At 42.5% G+C, this 5,528-nt stretch overlaps 1 long non-coding RNA gene across 1 annotated transcript; it reads left to right on the top strand.

The window, feature by feature from the left end:
* Positions 1 to 722: 722 nt before the first annotated feature.
* LOC309849425 lies at positions 723 to 4,404 on the top strand. The gene is made up of 3 exons (XR_014303697.1): positions 723 to 1,107; positions 1,369 to 1,674; positions 2,133 to 4,404. It is a non-coding gene; the product is annotated as an uncharacterized lncRNA (long non-coding RNA).
* Positions 4,405 to 5,528: the final 1,124 nt, after the last annotated feature.

Raw genomic sequence — 5,528 nt, 5'->3', positions numbered from 1 at the left:
TAGTTTAAACAGTGTCAGTTGATTTGTATGTAACCCAGTCCCAACAGAGTTTCAAAAAAATCACCAGCAAAGTTACATTAGTTATGGAGAATGTTAGGGTGTATCAGTGGAGGTGTATCAGTGCATTATTAAAAAGCAAAGGTTAGAAAGTGGAATCTTGAATTCAGATACCCTTAAACTATGAAGGACTACAACTGGCAGGCCAGCTTTTATTTCAGACTGCTGCTACTTTTGAAGGAGAAAGCTTTGGAAACCAGGTTCTCCAAGAACCAACCACAGTCAAGTGAAGAAGTGAATTCTGCTGAGGTTAGCAGAAGCCCCGTGGTTTTAGGAACTAGGGATGCCAGGCTCCCAGGTTCTGAGGTCCAATATTGAATCTGTCCCTGAGTCACCCTGACCAGTCACCCTGTGTCTTGTGTTTCCCTCTTTAGAGAAGAGATAAGACTATTGACTTTTTTTTTTTTAAGAATTTTTTTTTTTTTTAAGATTTTATTTATTTGGGGCACCTGGGTGGCTCAGTGGGTTAAAGCCTCTGCCTTCAGCTCAGGTCATGATCTCAGAATCCTGGGATCCAGCCCAGCATTGGGCTCTCTGCTCCGCAGGGAGCCTGCTTCCCCCGCCCTCTGCCTACCTCTCTGACTACCTCTCTGACTACTTGTGATCTCTATCTGTCAAATAAATAAATAAAATCTTAAAAAAAAAAAGATTTTATTTATTTATTTGACAAAGAGAGACACAGCGAGAGAGGGAACACAAGCAGGGGGAGCAGCTTCCCGCCGAGCAGGAACACAAGCAGGGTTCCCACCGAGCAGGGAGCCCTATGCAGGGCTAGATCCCAGGACCCTGGGACCACGACCTGAGCCAAAGGCAGACGCTTAAGAACTGAGCCACCCAGGTGCCCCTAAGATTTTATTTTAACCTAACCACCTAACGTGGCTTGAACTCATAACCCTGAGATCAAGAGCCACACACTCCCCTGACCGCGCCAGCCAGGCGCCCCAGACTGTACTGACTTTTTCAGAGGTTGCAAAACACGTTATAAAAGGATAAGAAGCAGTAAACAAACATGTAACCATAAAATATTAGAGGGGGTGCATTTTAATAAAGGTAAGTGCATTCTTTTTTTAGGATTTTATTTATTGAAAGAGAGAGAAAAAGAGCACGAGCAGGGGGAGGGGCAGCGGGAGAGGAAGAAGCAGACTCCCTGCTGAGCAGGGAGCCCAAGGAGGGGCTTTATCCTAGGAACTGAAGATCCCAGGACCAAGATCTGACCAGAAGAGAGACACTTAATCAACTGAGCCACCGAGGTGTGCCCCCGACCCCCACCTCACCCCCGCCACTTTTCTTTTTCTTTTTTTTTTTTTTAAGATTATATTTTATTTTAAAATTGTATTTAAAAAGAAAGACCGAGAGCATGAGCTGCGGGGAGAGACAAAGGGAGAAGCAAGCAGACTCCCTGCTGAGCCAGGAGCCTGACGATTGTGGGGCTCGATCCCAGGACCTGGGGATCACGACCTGAGCTGAAGGCAGCTGCTTAGCCATCTGAGCCACCCAGGTGCCCCTTTACAATTTTATTTTTAAGTAATCGCTATCCACGGTGGGGCCTGAACGCACAAACCTGAGATCAACAGCCACAAGCACCGCGGACTGAACCGGCCAGGCGCCCCTTCAAAGGTAAGTGCATTCTTTTGATAATTGGAAGTTGATAATATTTATGTAAGAATAGAGAGTTTGATTTTAAAACAGACTTTTATGTTTGAAATCTTTTATTGGAACCTTGGGAATTTGGGTCCTTGTTGGTTCTGTTCACCTATGTTGCTTATTGAAAGGGAACTGTTAACAAGTAGTCTTCTTGGAATGGTTAATTGCTTATCAGAGATCAGCCCCCCAGGCTTTCTAGAAATGTATATTTAAATTTAGTAACCTGCCTCTCAAAATTGTCAAGTACAGGGTGCTGTGCATAGATTTCTATACATGTTGTAAATATAAATACATAAATATATAAATATGTAATACATAAATCTGCATGTAAAAATATATACATACAGAGTGAATTCTCTAGATATCTTTAAAAAGTTGTTTGATTTGAAGGAAATTGATTGAAGCACCCATTTTATTCCTTGCTTTCCCAGGACAGCTGTTCCGCCGCACCTTGGGTTTTGAATTCTGTCTTCTTGTTGGACATCACTTAGATGCCTCACCAACACAGCAAATCTTTCAGAGATGGAACTCAGTGTTTGTTAGTTTTCTTAATGGCACCTCTCATCATTTAAAAAAAGTGTATAGTTTTTAACTTCATCCTTTCAACCTTCTTTACACTTTCTACCAATCTAGCCAGTCCTGAATTCCTTTCAATTTTTCTATCTGTGTCTAGCATCATTCTTCTAATACCCAGTAATGAACAGTTATTATTATTTTTGTCCTGTTTCCGTTTTTTTAATGACATAAAACATTGGCGAGAAAGTCAAGTTTCCTTCGAATACTAATCCCAGTTCCATTTCCGCCTCCTCTTTAAATTTTTTTACTTTTTTTGGAAAGATTTTATTTATTTTTTTGACAGACAGAGATCACAAGTAGGCAGAGAGGCAGACAGAGAGAGACGGAGAAGCAGGCTCCTGGGAGCAGAGAGCCCGATGTAGGGCTCCATCCCAGCACCCTGAGATCATGACCTGAGCCGAAGGCAGAGGCTTAACCCACTGAACCACCCAGGTGCCCCGCATTGCCTCCTTCTGTCCTCACCTCACAGAGCCCCTGTTCAGTCTGATACATGCTTTAAAAATATTTTATATATATTTAACATGTACATGTTAATAGGTAGTATTGTTTTATGAGTTTAAATATCTATAAATGGTTCCATGTATACCTATTGTTCTATGATTTGCTTACTTTCCTGGACAGTCTTTTGACAGCGATCCATGTCTATATATATACACACACACACATATATGTGTATATGTATAGACGAGATATATATACATCTTCACTATTTTTAATTTCCTGGTATTTCATGGCATAAATAATACCACATTTTATTAATCAGTCCGTTAGTGGATATGGATTGTTTTCAGATTTTCACTAACATAAACAACGCTTACATTATTTTTACCTATGTCAGATATAGGTATTAGTTTCTTAGGCTAGATCCAGGATGCTGAATTCTACATTTAAATATGCCCAATTTCACTTTTTTTTTTTTTTTTTGAAGATTTTATTTATTTATTTATTTGACAGAGAAAGACACAGTGAGAGAGAGAACACAAGCAGAGAGAGAGGAAAAGCAGGCTTCCCGCTGAGCAGAGAACCTGATGCTGTGTTTGATCAGGACCCTGTGCTCAGGGACCCCAGAGGAAGGCGAGGCTTAACTCACTGAGCCACCCAGGCGTACCCTCTCCATTTCGCTTTTAGGAGATATCACCAAATTGATTTGCAGCTGTTTGAAAACTGTTCCCCAAATACTCTCAACACTTTCTAGGCTTTTTTTTTTTAAACAAACCAATTAACCAACCCATGACCTCCATATTAAGACCTGAGCTAAGCTGAGGTCCAGAGTTGGACCCTCAACTAACAGAGCCACTGAGGTGCCCCCAGACTTATTTTTTTTTAATTTATTTAAAACAATTTTTTTCTTGTGATAAGAATTCTTAAGATCCTTAAAACAACTTTCAAATAAGCAATACCGTATCGTTCACTGTTGTCACTGTGCTGTACCTCCCTATCAGGCTTCTTAATTTTTGCCAATTTTAGTGGTAACAAATGGTTTTCCCTTGGGTTTTCTAGCTTCATTTCAGTTCCTTATATTCACAGTCCTTCCCGAAGGACAGCTCTTTTCCGAGTGCTCTCCAGGTCAAACACTTCAGAGGCTCTCCTCTCTCTGCTCACTCCAAACTGTCTGGCCTTACGGAGCCAGGTCCTCTGCACCAGCCCGCCTAGCCCCATCTCCATGTGTCTGGCTGCGCCAAAATGAGCTACTCTCACCATTTTTTCAAATTCGGCTTTTATTTTCTGCCTCAGCAACTCGATCATGCTCTTCTACATTACTTTATTGATTCAATAAATATTTAGTGAGTTCTTTACTCCCAGCCAGGTGCTGAGAATGTAAGAGTGAGTGAGAAAGACAGTATCAAGCACGCAAGCAGCTTACCATCTTAAGCAGAGGGTGTGGAAGGGGCAGAAAAAAAAACCCAGTAAAATGATAAATAAGCTACTTTTTCATAGTTATAAGTTCTATAAAGAAAGTAAAGTGGCGCCTGGGTGGCTCAGTCAGTTAAGCATCTGCCTTCAGCTCAGGTCATGATCGCAGGGCCCTGGGATCCAGTCCAGAGCTGGGCTTCCTGCTCCCCCAGGGTGGCGGGGTGGGGGTGGGGGGCTGCTGCTCCCTCTTCCTCTGCCCCTCCTCCTGTTTGTGCTCCCCATCCCAAATAAATAAATAAAATATTAAAAAAAAAAAAAAAAGTAAAATGGACTGTTAATTTGACTTCTTACGGTGGTGCGTGTATTGGTGGGGGAGGGGTCCAGAGGACGTGGGCGTATCCAGGCAGGAGCCTTAGAATGGCAGGTGCCCAGGGAAGGCTTTGCAGAGGAGATTATATTCCTGCTGAGACCAGCGATCCAAAGCTCATTCACAGCCCAGGAGTGTTGCTAAGCTGGAGCAAAGGTAGTGGCCTCTGTGCAGGGAAGGCCTGGGTGTCCTGAAGAACAGAGCTGCCCTTGAGGCTGGGCGGTCAAGGCTAAGAGAGGGGTAAATGCCGTAGGAGACACAGACAGGCAGAGCTAAGCTTCGCAGAGCCTTGCTGGTGCTCTCTGCAACTGTACTTTGTTATTTATGTATTTATTCATTTAGTAAACTCTACGCCTGCCCCACGTGGGGCTCAGACTCATGACCCGGAGATCGAGAGTCACTAGGCTACCAACCTAGCCAGGCTGTGCCCATGTAGTTTGCACTTTAAAGCCATGATCAAATCCTCTTTTTATAACCATCCTGAGCTGCCAGCTGAGCCAGATGTTTCTGGTCCACCATGGCAAGGGGTGCTGCCTCTGACGACACTGTCCATGGCCCTTTGGGATCTTGGTATCTGTTCTTCCCAGGAGCTGACTTGCTTTCATTTGTCATTTTGTTTCTACCTTGTAAGGGACAATATTTTATTTTATTTAAAGATTTTATTATTATTATTTTTTTTTAAGTATCTCTACACCCATTGTGGGGATCGAACTTAAAACCCCGAGATCAAGAGTCTCAGGTTCTACTGACTGAGCCAGCCATCGCACCCAGTAGTACTCTATTTGAAAACGAAGAAAGTCGAAGGAGAAAAGGCACCATGCAGAAGAAGCCTGTCGCTTCTGACTGAGTCACCTTGGAATGAACTGAGTTTCAGTGAAATAAACTTTCTTTTAGTCTATCTAAGCTAATTTTCACAGTGGCAAATAAAATTAATTTTCTTTAATAATTGGTAGGACCAGTTTGTAGTTCCCAAAGTGATCTTTTTTTTACCCCACCCAGGTATTTTCTTAGAATAACAGTTATTGCTATT

The sequence above is a fragment of the Mustela nivalis genome, assembly GCF_964662115.1.
Source record: "Mustela nivalis genome assembly, chromosome: 16".
In the NCBI taxonomy this organism is placed as follows: Eukaryota; Metazoa; Chordata; class Mammalia; order Carnivora; family Mustelidae; genus Mustela; species Mustela nivalis.
This window is presented reverse-complemented; position numbering and strand designations above follow the sequence as displayed.